Source organism: Humulus lupulus, chromosome 8 (genome assembly GCF_963169125.1).
Source record: "Humulus lupulus chromosome 8, drHumLupu1.1, whole genome shotgun sequence".
In the NCBI taxonomy this organism is placed as follows: Eukaryota; Viridiplantae; Streptophyta; class Magnoliopsida; order Rosales; family Cannabaceae; genus Humulus; species Humulus lupulus.
In genome coordinates, this window is record NC_084800.1 from 14,736,624 (window position 1) to 14,750,717 (window position 14,094).

Consider the following 14,094-nt stretch of genomic DNA (forward strand, 5'->3'; position numbering starts at 1 on the left):
TGCGGCCCCCAGCACTCCCTGAAGCAAGGGCCGCGGCGCCCAGCAGGCACAAAAAGCCCCACCTGCTTCTTCAAGCAAGGGCCGCGGCACCCCAAGAACAGGGTCGCGGCCCCCAACCCTGGGCCATTCCCAAACACATTTTTATCACTCTAAAGCCTCCAAATCAAAGTTCCCAAGCTTCCCAATGGTCCAAAACCATCAAAACCCAAGGTTCAATCGAACCAAAAACTCAACGATTCACATAGTCTAATTCAAAGCTTAGAAACTCTAAAAACTCAAAACTTTAAAATTCGATTACCTTAGATTGGATTGTTTTCCATCAAATCCTTCGGTTAAGAAGCTTCTAATCTTTCCTAAGATCGCTATGACTCGATCCTCGCTCGATTCTGACTCCTAGAACTCAAGATTTCTTCGAAAAGGCTTCGGATGGCAAAAATGAACTAACGAAGGAGAACGAGAGATTTTCTAACGTACGTTCTATCTAATAAATCTACTTCATGCTTAAGTAACCTCAAATAAAACCTAGTGCTTGGGACCCCGAAAACACCCCCGAGGACATTATAGTCAAAACCTCTGAAATTTCCTCCTGATCTCAAATACTCCCAATTTATCATCAAATAAATATTCTTATTACCCCATATCTGACCCCGTTATGACAAAACCGCTAATCCATTATATATGACCGTCTCATGTCAACTAGCTCGAATATATCTCCATAATGATGGAATCTCATTCGTAATTCACAATTTGCACCCAAATACACAATTATGCCCTAAACGGGACAAATTGCCAAAACAGTTCAATTAACAAATGTTGACCCACATGCATGAATATAACATTATATTATAATATAATTCACATAAACATGCACATAATCATTTAATAGCATAATTAAACAAGTATGGCCATCCCGGCCTACTAATCTCGCCATTAAACCACATCGGAGAATTTGAGGCATTACAAAAATAGTCATTTTCCCCAGTTCCCGCTAATTCCTCAAATGTTCCTACTATCTACCAATTAACTATGTCATGTCTAATTAATTACCAATTACTTATTCAATATTTAATAAATCCCAAAATATTCTCTAAACCCCATTGTGACTATTTCGCTAATCTGCTCACTAGGACCGTCTCGAGCCATATGCTGCAAATATATCCACATAATAATGTTCTCTCAACAATTTATCACATATATTCACATTCATGCCCTTAACAGGCCAAAATTATAAATATGCCCTTATAAGTTATAAAGGGCCCACATGCATGTCTAATACTCATAAACATGCATATAATATATCCATATAATCATATTAATCATGCATGCCACATAATCATGCATTTAACCATTTTAAGCATTCATATACCAATTATACCCTCCAGGCACGCTAATCAAGGTCCCCACACCCTATTATCAATTTTGGGTCATTACAAAACAATTATAAACATATTTGTTAAAAGTTAATATATGTAACTACAAAACTGTTGACGCCGTTTTTCGTCAACAGATAAAAGAAGAGCACAAAAACAATGAATGACAATGGCCAAACGAAACAAACAAATCAAACACACGATTTTTTACGTGGTTCGGCAGTTAAATCTGCCTAGTCCACGAGTCTCTGTTATTAATCTCAAGATTATCTCTGAAAAATTCTTTAGCATGAATTCTTCAGAGTTTTCTCTCAAGGATCAGAATTTTGGTCCCTTACAATGGTGCATGGCTTCTCTATTTATAGAGAAGGATGCAGAATACTATCCCACATATTTTGGGTAGTTACTCTTTTGTGAATAAAATAAATGGCTTTAAATGCCTATAATCAGATAAAAAAGGAAACGTCCCTGAAGACCAGGAAACGCATAACTGATTAAATAATATCCCACGATTCTTGGGGATTTACATTAATAAATGAGGATTACATCTCATGTCTATAATACTTGTTGATATTCAAAGCGGCAATCGCGTATCTCTAAGGCTCTTGCCTCCCAAGTTTCCCATCATTGCCCGAGCCAGTGACATCTCCCGAGCTAACGTGGCTTTCGAGATAGTACGTTGAGCTCAAGACCCCTGCTCCGAAGTTGTTCCTGAAGATGAGGGTGCTCTCATAGCTACCTTTCGAGATCGAGATCATTTCGAGGTCACGATACTCGAGGTCATGTATCGTACTTTGCAGACTCGATTTACAATCCTAGAGCATGCCCTAACCCTCACGAGACCATTTATTGCGAACTCAGCTTTCGAGGCCATATTTACTATAACTCGAAATCTGGGCATAACATCTTGCCCCCTCAAAAGTATTTGTTCGAATCCTAAGAGAAGGAAACTTTTGAACTACTTCCTCTGGGGGACCGTACCGTCACACTCTTGAAAATGGACACGCGTCAGCCGGGTATTGCTCACTTTAGGCACTTGAGTACCTTGGAAACATGCCCACGATCGTCCGTCTGACAACTTTTCGGCGCCTTCTTGTCATTGAACCCCATCTGTTCGATCTAGTGAGGATTTCATTCGACGCTCCTGATTAATTCCATTTTTCCACCTATATATACAAGACCCCCCCCCCCCCCCCCCTCTTCATCTTCTTCTTCACGTTTGTTCATCGTAAGAAAGAAAAGAAAAACAACCAGAAAACCAGACTCTCCTAAGAAGCTTCTGTCCTGCGCATGTTTTCTCGACCCAAGAAACAAAGAAATCCTAGTCTGTTCGAGTCAGTGAGTTCTTTCTTGCAACCTCTTCTTCAGTCGACGATTTCTCTGCAATCACCATCACTGTGTAAGTATGCCATTTCTGTTGTTTTTTTTATACTGTTTTTGTTGTGTATGCTAGTTTACGTTCTTAGCATAATAAGATAGGGGGTTTCATTTCGATAGGCTTTCAAGTTTCCTAGACTTCCCCTGCTGGATTTCGCATCACTGGTTTATATCCAGTTTTAACGTTTGAGCAAAGTTTCAATTTTCTGGGTTTTGAAAATTTTAGGCCATGTTTCTTGTCTAATAAGTTTTCGGGTAAAAACCCTTGTCCTTGACAAATGCACGAAAACCGAGAATGCCCTTCCTGGCTAACCGCCACCTTTCTTTCCCTTGAATTTCGGGATTTTCAAAAAATCTTCCACGCTCCTTTTCTCTCCCGTGGAACACACGCTCTGACTCATTAGTAAGGGTCTCAATATTTAATTTCTTGTTCCTAAATCCCCGAGCTCATACCATCGAGCTCGTGATTCTTGCATGCATGGCCCTCACCATTTTTTCTTTCTCGTTAGATGTCACAGAATCTGGAAAGACGGTGGGGGTCATTGCGAGCCATCCCATACGAGCCTAAATCTCCGAGCCCAGAATCGCTGTTCGCCCGGAATCAGCGTCGGATACAAGAATACGAGCTTGTGCGCGAGCAAGAGGACACTTGAGCCCACTATCGCCGTCAGATAGACGAGGTCATTGAAAAGAAGAGAAGAGTTCTTCGGGAGGCCATCTATCCGGAGCCCAACCCAGGACCTAGGGCAATTCCCCTCGACCCTGCGTTAAAAGTCACGGTTGCATATCATCCAGGGGAACTCCAATTTTCTTTAATGGCGGAACCTTCGTCCTCGCAGCCTCGGAGAGAGATGTTCGAAGCCGATCTCTACCAGAGCTCGGTTACCACCGCTGACCAAATAACTGACATTTTGGCCCTCCATGGCCTTAGTTCGTTGGACACCCTGAAGTGTCGAGCTCCGGCTAGTCATGAACAGAGCTGTTTCGCCCCTGGGGGCCGCGACGTCAGTGTGAAATATTCGGCCTGGAGCCAGGAACATATAAGGGCAGGAGCTCTGCTGCCCTTGAAGTCCTTTCTCAGAGACTTCACTGATTTCGTTGGGTTGGCTCCATTCCAACTCAACACCAATTCATACAGGGTGCTGTCTGCCCTGAGGTCCTTGTTCCACGAGCTAAGGTGGGAAGGACCTTCACCTCAAGAGATCTTATATCTCTTTTGTTTGAAAAGTAACCCTTCCTGAGCTCGGGGAGGAGATGGTTTTTATTATCTTTCGAGCTACCCCAAAGAGACGAAGATTTTTGAAGATCTTCCAAACCACCCTCCTGACTCCAAAAAGGCTTTTTTCTGGACAGACGGTTTGTCCCTGTCTCGACATCGATCGTTCAGGCGGATTCGTAAGTACTCTTGTTACTTTTATTATTATTTTTTTGAGCTCGGAATTTTAGCCCTTAAGACCGTACTTAGCTGAAATGTGTTTCGCTTTTCAGCTAATTTTAAGCGTCCCTCCCCCACCAAGGCAATGGGGAAGCACAGAGAGGCCTTGCTCCGACTTCCTTATGGCAGGAGGTCTCTTTCGTATCTTCTTCAAGAGGGCAAGCTCCGAGCTTATGGGTTGTTGGGAGAAGGCCAGTCAACCTCTGACTGGTCTAATAAAAAATATGAACGTTGGGAGGAGGTGCCCCTGCCTACAGGTGCCCTTCCTCTGAGGAGAGAGAGGAGGCCAACACTCCCAGTTCGTCTGAGGAGTCCGCGGTCCGGGAATGAGGCCAATGATGAAGCCTCGATCTCGGACTCAGATGAAGGTAAAGTCCTCCCTACCTCGAGGATGTGGTCCCCCACACTACTAGAACACAGGCCCAATAGGTTAGTCTCGTGCCCACAGGATAGATACCACTTCTACATATGGAGTTGGGTAGACGACTGTGTCCATAGGTTCGATAGTGGGCTCGGGAAATATGATACCATGTACACCACGGACGAGGTGTGGAATGGGATAGCGGTGCAGTACGGGACCAATGACTATAGGGACCTCTCGAGGTTATCCCCTACTTATAGGGAAGGCACTCCCCCCGCCTCCTCTGAAGACGGGGGAATTTCATGGTCCCCAAGCTCGAGCTCGGGGGAGAGTTCCAGTTAGGTTTCCTCCATATCACTCTATGTGTCTGATACCGAAATTACTTGCTGTAAATTTCTCTTTTACTGACTCAGTGTTGTGACTTGTGCAGGCGAGACGGACTCCGACCTCGACGCCCTTATCGACAATGCAGGCGCCAAGAGGAGCAAACGCCCCAGGGCAGGGTCGGTGAAGACCAGCCAGCCGGGGAAAGGCTCCAAGAGATCTAAGAAAACGCCTCCTCCTCCCCCGCCGGCTTCGAGCTCTGCTACTACGTTGACTGGCCAGATCAGCGCCCCCACGACCTCGCAGGCCGTCGTCTCTGTGGTGGCACCGGCCTCGTAGGCTGGTATCCCTGCCGTGGTCGAATCCCAACCTCCTGTGGCGGGTCAAACGTCTTCTGCTCAGCTCGCCAAGAGACCTTCTGCTTCTCGAGCTCAGAAGCTAACCATCTCCACCCATATGGACTCATATGTGGTGGATAACGCTGCCGGACCTCATGGATCTACGCTGATTTCGGATGTCATGTCCCGGATCGGCCAGAGCTACGGCAGTTTCGAGGCTCCTTAGTGGCAGTGCCTAACTGGCACCCGAGACCGCACTGTCCTATACGAGAAGAGTATCGAGCACACTACCGCGGTAAGTATCCTTCTTTATTCCTTTTGCTTACATTCATATTATCCTGAGGCTAATGGTGGTTTCTTCCTTTTTTCAGGCTCTTGCCTTCACTGCCCAGCTCAATTACGAGCTGAACAACGAGATCCATTCGAGCAAGACTCATGCTCAAGAGGAGAGGGACCTCCACCTTAGAGCGAACGACGACTGAAGGCGGCGAATACTAAGCTCGAGGTAGTGGTTAAGGAGCGTGAGGAAATGGCCAAGGAGCTCGGAAAGCTGAAAACTGAACTCGAGGAGCAAAAGAAAGATAACATCCAGCTTCGGGAGACCAACAAGAAGCTCGAAGAGGACAAGGCCGCCACCTTCGACTTCATAGAGGATGTCAAAGCTCGCCTTACTGCCGAGTTCAAAGACAAGAAGGAAAAGGCGGTCGACTCAGCCATGTACCGGATGTGGGCTTATAATGAAGAGCTGGACACCAGCTTCTTGGGTCCCCACGAGGCGCCGTTTCTTGAACAATGGAATGCCCGGCTCGAGAAGGAGGAGACTGAACGGCTTGAGAAGGAGAAGGCTGAGCAGCTCGAGAAGGAAAAGGCTACTCCGGGCACAGTTTCGGAGGAAGCTCAGGAGGATAGCCATGCTATTCGTCCTGAGGGGTCCGGTGCCACTGATGCTGAGAAGGCCAAGGAGACTCCTCTTTCTTGAATCTGACCTCGGGGAGATCAGTTATCGGGGCTGCGTCCCCTTATTTCTGTAACTATTTTAATATATGCCCACGGGACTGATATAATTTCTTTTACCATTCTTTTATATGCTTTACATTGCTCGAAATATTTTGCATATTTTAAATGGATGAACCGGTTATGTTTATTTATTCATACAAACATAGTTTGGACTTGGGCTCGAAATTCGATGCATTCATGCATAGTTTATTCGAATTATCCGCTTCCGACCTCGTTACTTATCAAGGTCGGATATTACTTTAACCACGAACTCGAAAGTACTTATATGGTATGTAATATTAATGATTTGGTTATCTTTTTAGTCACTTTTCCTCATCCTCAGTATTTTGCCTCCGAGGTTATGAGTTCGAAACTATTTTTCTTTAAGATATTCCAGCCTCGATCTCGACATATTTCGCAATAGGTTTAGGCTCCCATTTATCATCGATCGATAATTTGGCTGGTTTGTTCCAAACCTGTTGTGTTTACACATCTGGTTAACTCCAAATGTTTTAGGTTCTTGATGGTTATATCCAATCTATCTAAGGTCGCGTATTTGGTCATATCCAAATACTTTGTTTTTGATAATTCGGTTATGTCCGAACTATCTAAGATCGCGTATTTGGTTACATCCAAATACTTTATGTTTTTGATAATTCGGTTATGTCCGAACTATCTAAATCGCGTACTTGGTTACATCCAAATACTTTATATATTTTTTTTATTTTTTAAGCTGGTGGTATGTATACCAATGATGCCCCCTTAATATCCTATGAATGTGGCCATAGGTTATTAAATTAAGGGAGATTACAAAAAATCAAAATACATTTACATGTGAAACAAAGCATACCTTTTATTTGATGAAATTCAGAAACAGACAAACAAACAAACAAACTAGTACAGATAGAAATTCATGGTTACAGGCAACACTTCCTACACTATTGATAATATGGTCTAAGGTGTTCGCCATTCCATGCTCGTGGTATCAGGCTCCCATCTAATCTCGCAAGTTTGTATACGCGAGGTCGGATGACTGATTCTATCTGGTATGGTCCTTCCCAGTTTGGCCCGAGCACTCCAGCTGCTGGATCTCGGGTTGCTAAGAATACGCGTCTCAAAATCAGGTCTCCCACTTCGAACTTTCGATCTCGAACCCTTTTATTGAAATATCTTGTGGTTCGTTGGTGGTAAGCAGTATTTCTCAGCTGAGCCTCTTCCCTTTTTTCTTCGATCAAGTCTAGGGTTTCTTCGAGCCGAGTGCGATTTGTATCCTGATCGTAAATTTGAGTTCGAATCGTTGGGATTTCGACCTCGATGGGCAACATTGCCTCGCATCTGTACGCTAGAGAGAACGGGGTATGTCCCGTTGATGTCCGAGCTGTAGTTCTGTATCCCCAAAGGACTTGAGGTAATTCCTCGGGCCATCGTCCCTTTGCCTCCTCCAACCTCTTCTTTAGAGAACTCTTGAGGGTTTTGTTAACGGCTTCGACCTGACCATTCGCTTGAGGGTGAGCCACTGATGAAAAACTCTTTATTATACCGTTCTTGTCACAAAAGTTGGTGAATAGGTCGCAATCGAACTGGGTTCCGTTATCATATACAATCTTTCTTGGTACTCCATATCGGCATACGATGTTCTTTACCACAAAATCAAGGATCTTTTTCGAAGTTATGGTCGCTAATGGTTCAGCCTCTGTCCATTTTGTGAAGTAATCAACGGCGACCACAGCATATTTTACTCCGCCTTTGCCAGTTGGGAGTGAGCCTATGAGGTCGATGCCCCATACCGCGAAAGGCCATGGGGATGTCAACATGGTCAGTTCGGAAGGTGGAGCTCGGGGTATCATTGTGAATCTCTGGCATTTGTCACACTTTTTCACGTACTCGAAAGAGTCCGTTTTAATGGTTGGCCAGAAATATCCTTGGCGTATAATCTTCTTGGATAGGCTATGCCCCCCGGTATGATCTCCGCAGAACCCTTCATGAATTTCTTCAATGATCTTTTTAGCTTCGGGAGGAGTTACACATCTAAGGAGCGGCATGGAGTACCCTCTTCTGTACAACTTTCCATCCATAATGGTGTAACGAGGAAGTTGATACATCAACCTTCGAGCTTGATTTTGATCTCTTGGAAGAATTCCATTTTTGAGATAATCAACTATTGGACTCATCCAGGTTGGTTCTGTTTCAATCATACACACATCTTCCTCGTCTGGCTCAGTAATGCTTGGTGCTGATAGGTGTTCTACGGGTATAACATTCAGCTCTTCATTTTCGGTGGAAGTGGCGAGCCGAGCTAAGGCGTCTGCATTTGAGTTTTATTCTCGGGGAACCTGTTCGATTGCATAAAACTCGAAATACTCTAATGCGGATTTTTCCTTCGCCAGATAAGCTGCCATTCTTGTGCCACGAGCCTGGTATTCCCCCAAGATTTGATTAACCACGAGCTGGGAGTCGCTGTAGCAATGTATAGCTTTGGCCTTGAGCTCTTTTGCTATTCGTAGTCCCGCAAGTAGAGCCTCGTATTCAGCTTCATTATTAGATGCTTTAAAACCAAATCTTAAAGCAGAGTGAAATTTTCTCCCTGCAGGAGTGATCAGAATAACTCCTGCCCCCGGTCCATTTTCATTTGACGAGCCGTCAACGTAAAGTTTCCACAGCTCGTGGGCCGTGGTTATTACCTCATCGTCGGCTATACCAGTGCACTCCACTATGAAGTCTGCCAAGGCTTGTGCCTTAATGGTCGTTCTTGGATGGTAAGTGATCTCGAACTGTCCGAGCTCAACAGCCCATTTAAGGAGCCGACCTGATGCCTCTGGTTTAGACAGGACTTGCCTAAGTGGTTGATCTGTCAGTACATGGATGGGATGTGCTTGAAAGTAGGGGCGGAGCTTGCGAGATGAGTGGATTAGGCTGAGGGCAAGCTTTTCCATCAGTGGATTTCTTGACTCTGCCCCCAGTAATCTTTTGCTGATGTAATAGACGGGTTTCTGCAATTTCTCTTCTTCTCAAACGAGCACCGCGCTTATCGCGTGTTCGGTAGTTGAGAGGTACAAGAACAATACTTCTCCCGTCTCAGGCTTCGATAGGATGGGCGGTTCAGCTAAGTGCTTTTTGAGCTCCTGAAAGGCCAGCTCGCACTCCTCTGTCCATTCAAACTTCTTACTTCCTTTCAATAAGTTGAAGAATGGAAGGCCTCGATCCGTTGACTTCGAGATGAATCTGCTCAGGGCGGCCATCCTGCCTGTCAAGGTTTGGACATCTTTATGCTTCCGAGGTGAAGGCATATCAATCAGGGCCTTTATTTTGTCGGGATTAGCCTCGATCCCTCGAGAGTTGACAATAAAGCCCAGAAATTTTCCCGAAGATACCCAAAAAGTGCACTTCTGAGGATTTAGCTTCATGTTGTATTTCCGGAGTATGCCAAAGCACTCTTCGAGATCATCAACATGGTTCTTGTTAAGTTGAGACTTTACAAGCATGTCATCAACATAAACTTCCATGTTGTTCCCTATTTGCTCTGAAAACATCATGTTTACGAGCCGCTGGTACGTGGCTCCAGCATTCTTGAGTCCGAATGGCATAACATTATAACAGTATAGCCCTTTATCTGTAATGAAGCTCGTATGTTCTTGGTCGGGGGCATGCATGGGAATCTGGTTATATCCATAATAGGCATCCATGAACGACATCAGGCCATGCCCCGCCGTGGCATCCACGAGCTGGTCAATTCTTGGCAGCGGAAAACAGTCTGTTGGGCAGGCCTTGTTGAGGTCTGAGTAGTCAATGCAGGTTCTCCACATCCCATTGGGCTTCAGGACCAAAACTGGATTGGCTACCCAGTCAGGGTAAAAAGCGTCCCTAATGAAATTGTTTGCTTTCAGCCTGTCAACTTCCTCCTTTAGTGCTTTCTTTCTGTCTTCGTCCAGCTGTCTTCGCTTTTGTTGCTTCGGGGGAAAGCTTTTGTCTATGTTCAATGCATGGCTCGCTACATTCGGGCTTATCCCCACCATGTCTGAGTGTGACCATGCGAAGACATCCTGGTTTTTCTTCAAAAAGCAAATTAATTGCTATTTTGCCTCGTCTCAGAGGTGTTTTCCGACCTTCACCTTCTTTGAGGGATCAGCTTCCTCGAGCTGAACTTCTTCGAGCTCCTCCAAAGGTTGGAGGTCAAATTTTTCCTCGATCCTCGGATCGATCTCCTCATCAATTTCCAAAACCGTCCCATCTTTATTTTGTATGATAACGAGTGCCTGAGCGCTCGTTTGTTTCTTTCCCCTCAAAGAAATGCTATAGCACTCCCTTCCTGCCAATTGATCTCCTTTTAAAGTCCCGACCCCGCTTGGGGTTGGGAACTTAAGGGTCAGGTGCCTCACAGATGACACTGCCCCCAGCCCGACCAGGGCGGGTCTCCCGAGCAGTACATTGTAGGCAGATGGTAACTCTACCACCACGAACTCCATCATCTTGGTCACCGAGACTGGATAGTCTCCCAAGGTCACGGGGAGTTCAATGGATCCCATACAAGCAGTCCCTTCTCCTGAAAAGCCGTACAAAGTAGTTGCACATGCTTTCAGGTCGCGAAGGGAGAGTCCCATTTTCTCGAGAGTCGCCTTATAAAGAATGTTGACCGAGCTCCCATTATCTATGAGAACTCGGCGGACTCTCTTGTTGGCAAGCTGAAGGGTAATAACCAATGGGTCATGATGAGGGAACTGAACATGAGATGCGTCCTCCTCAGTGAATGTTATCGGTTGCGTTTCAACCCTTTGGCTTTTTGGTGCCCTAGGTTCGGGTTCATAAGGAGACCTGTCCCCTGTCTTCAACTCGTTAACGTATCGCTTTTGAGCATTTCTGCCCCCTCCCGCGAGATGAGGCCCTCCCGAGATGGTTATTACATCCTCTCCACCAATCGGCGGGGGCCTGTCTTCTTCCCGAGATCGGGAGTTATTATTTTGTGCCGTCAAAGGCGCGGCTACTCTCTGACTCGCAGTAGTCTGTCCAGTACTCTGGTTTTTGACGTACTGCCGGAAATAACCTCTCAAGATCAACCCCTCGATCTCGTCCTTCAGCTGTCGACATTCATCAGTGGTGTGTCCGGTGTCTCTATGGAACCGGCAATACTTACTGGAATCCCTTTTTGACTTTTGATTTCTCATTGGGTCCGGACGCCTGAAGGGGACCTGGTTTTCATTAGCCAGGTATATGTTTTCCCGAGACTCGTTGAGTTCGGTGTGTACTTTATATACGGAGAAATACCTTTCTCCTTTCTTTTTCTTTCCTCCTTCAGCCTCGGGGTTATTTCCCTCGCTCTTTTTCCTCTTGGAGGGATTCTCCGAGGTAGGCTGTGGAGCTGCTTGGCCAGCCGAGGTTGAGGCGGAGTTAATGTTTATCGTTGTAGTTTCGATCTGCGAGGTCACCTTCAGCGTTGACCTCGCCTCCTCTACATTGACAAATCTCTACGCCCGTCTGTTAAACTCGGTTATTGACCTCACCGGTTTCCCTTGCATGTCATCCCAAAGGGCACTTCCGGGTAACACACCAGCTCGGATAGCCATCAGGTGCCCACTGTCATCCACATCTCGAGCCCGTGCGACCTCTAGATTAAATCTTGTCAGGTAGCTTTTCAGTGTTTCGCCCGGCTGTTGCCGGACGTTAGTCAAAGTGGATGCCTCTGGTCTGACTCCCATCATGGCTCGGAACTGCTTCTTGAAGTCTCTAGACAACTGATCCCATGAAGTTATCGAGTGCCTCTTGTACTTTTCGAACCAACTCTTAGCAGGTCCGACTAATGATGTTGGAAACAACATACACCTGAGCTCGTAACCCACGTTACTAGCTCTCATAATAGTGTTGAATGTACTCAGGTGAATGCATGGGTCGGTTTTTCCTTCAAACGCTGGGACGTGAGGAATCTGGAACCCTTGAGGAAATTGAGTGTTAGAAATATTTGGAGCAAACGGCTCGAGCTCCTCGTCAGAGTCCTCATATCGACCATTCCCTCGTTCATTCTTTAAAAGCCTAAAGGCTTTTTCGAGCTGATCAATCCTTTCTTGGATTGGGTCCTTAGGTGGTGTCTGGAATTGACAGTCATTGATCATGATCCCAGGCTCGCGTCTCCGTGAGGGATCTCTACGCCCATTTAGGTGATTCCTTAGGTCCGGATTTGTCTGATCTCCCTTCCCCCTGCTCTGATTTAGATGATTCCGCAGGTCAGGACGGGTCTTGCGGCTTCCAGTATTTTTACGACCTCGGTCGCGTTTACTGACGGACCTGGTCTCTGCGGACTCGTCACTGGTGAAACTCATTGATCGGTCGTTTCGAGATGGGTTCTTCCCATGTCGCCTTGTCTCCGCAGTGCGAGACCGGGACGTCTGACTTCTCTCAGATTGTGCGCCTCTCCGCTCCTGGAAAGTCTCCATGTGTCCTTGTCTATCCCCCGTACGCCCTTGATCCTGATTCTGAACAGGTTGAGTGTTTCTGCGGGGAGGTGAAGGATATCTTATGGGAGATGGAGGGAACCTTATAGGCGACGGTGGCTGCCTCCCTTGCCTCGGCCTAGAGGGTCCAGAATTTGCCCGTGATGGGTCAGTCGCGTTCGGTGCGCTACCAGGAACCTGAGTCCGAGCCTCGGTAGGAGCTCGGTTATTCTCAGTTCCTGCAGGCGCTTCCACAGGTGGATTAGGCGGGACCCGAGCTCGGGTACTCCTCTGGGGCCTAGGAGGAGCAGATGGCTTTGCTGGTGCCGGAGGTTGAGTCGGCCTCCTCGTGGCAGCATCTTTTCGTGGTCGTCCACGGGGCCTCCGGGGAGGAACATGCATATCCCTTGGAGGAGGGACTTGGTTTTCGCGCGAAGGCGGGGGCTGAGCCACCTGTGCCTCCGCGGCCATCCTAGTCAACTCCTCATTTCGTTTGTTGGCTTCTGCCAACAGCTATTTCAACTGTCGGCTTTACAGTTCTACAATAGGAACATAACGTTCAGGATTGTAGTACATATCCTCATCCCTAGGTGGAGGCGGTGGTCCCCGGGAATCGAAGGACCCACTTCTCTCCTCAGACTCCGGGTTCTCCATTGGTTGTTTTCGTCAAGGGTGTTCTGATTGTTTGTAGCCATGAATCTCTCAGGGATGAATGCTTGAGGCTCTCAATGAAAGCACCAAACTGTTGACGCCGTTTTTCGTCAACAGATAAAAGAAGAGCACAAAAACAATGAATGACAATGGCCAAACGAAACAAACAAATCAAACACACAATTTTTTACGTGGTTCAGCAGTTAAATCTGCCTAGTCCACGAGTCTCTGTTATTAATCTCAAGATTATCTCTGAAAAATTCTTTAGCATGAATTCTCCAGAGTTTTCTCTCAAGGATCAAAATTTCGGTCCCTTACAATGGTGCATGGCTTCTCTATTTATAGAGAAGGATGCAGAATACTATCCCACATATTTTGGGTAGTTACTCTTTTGTGAATAAAATAAATGGCTTTAAATGCCTATAATCAGATAAAAAAGGAAACGTCCCTGAAGACCAGGAAACGCATAACTGATTAAATAATATCCCACAATTCTTGGGGATTTACATTAATAAATGAGGATTACATCTCATGTCTATAATACTTGTTGATATTCAAAGCGGCGATCGCGTATCTCTAAGGCTCTTGCCTCCCAAGTTTCCCATCATTGCCCGAGCCAGTGACATCTCCCGAGCTAACGTGGCTTTCGAGATAGTACGTCGAGCTCAAGACCCCTGCTCCGAAGTTGTTTCTGAAGATGAGGGTGCTCTCAGAGCTACCTTTCGAGATCGAGATCATTTCGAGGTCACGATACTCGAGGTCATGTATCGTACTTTGCAGACTCGATTTACAATCCTAGAGCATGCCCTAACCCTCACGAGAC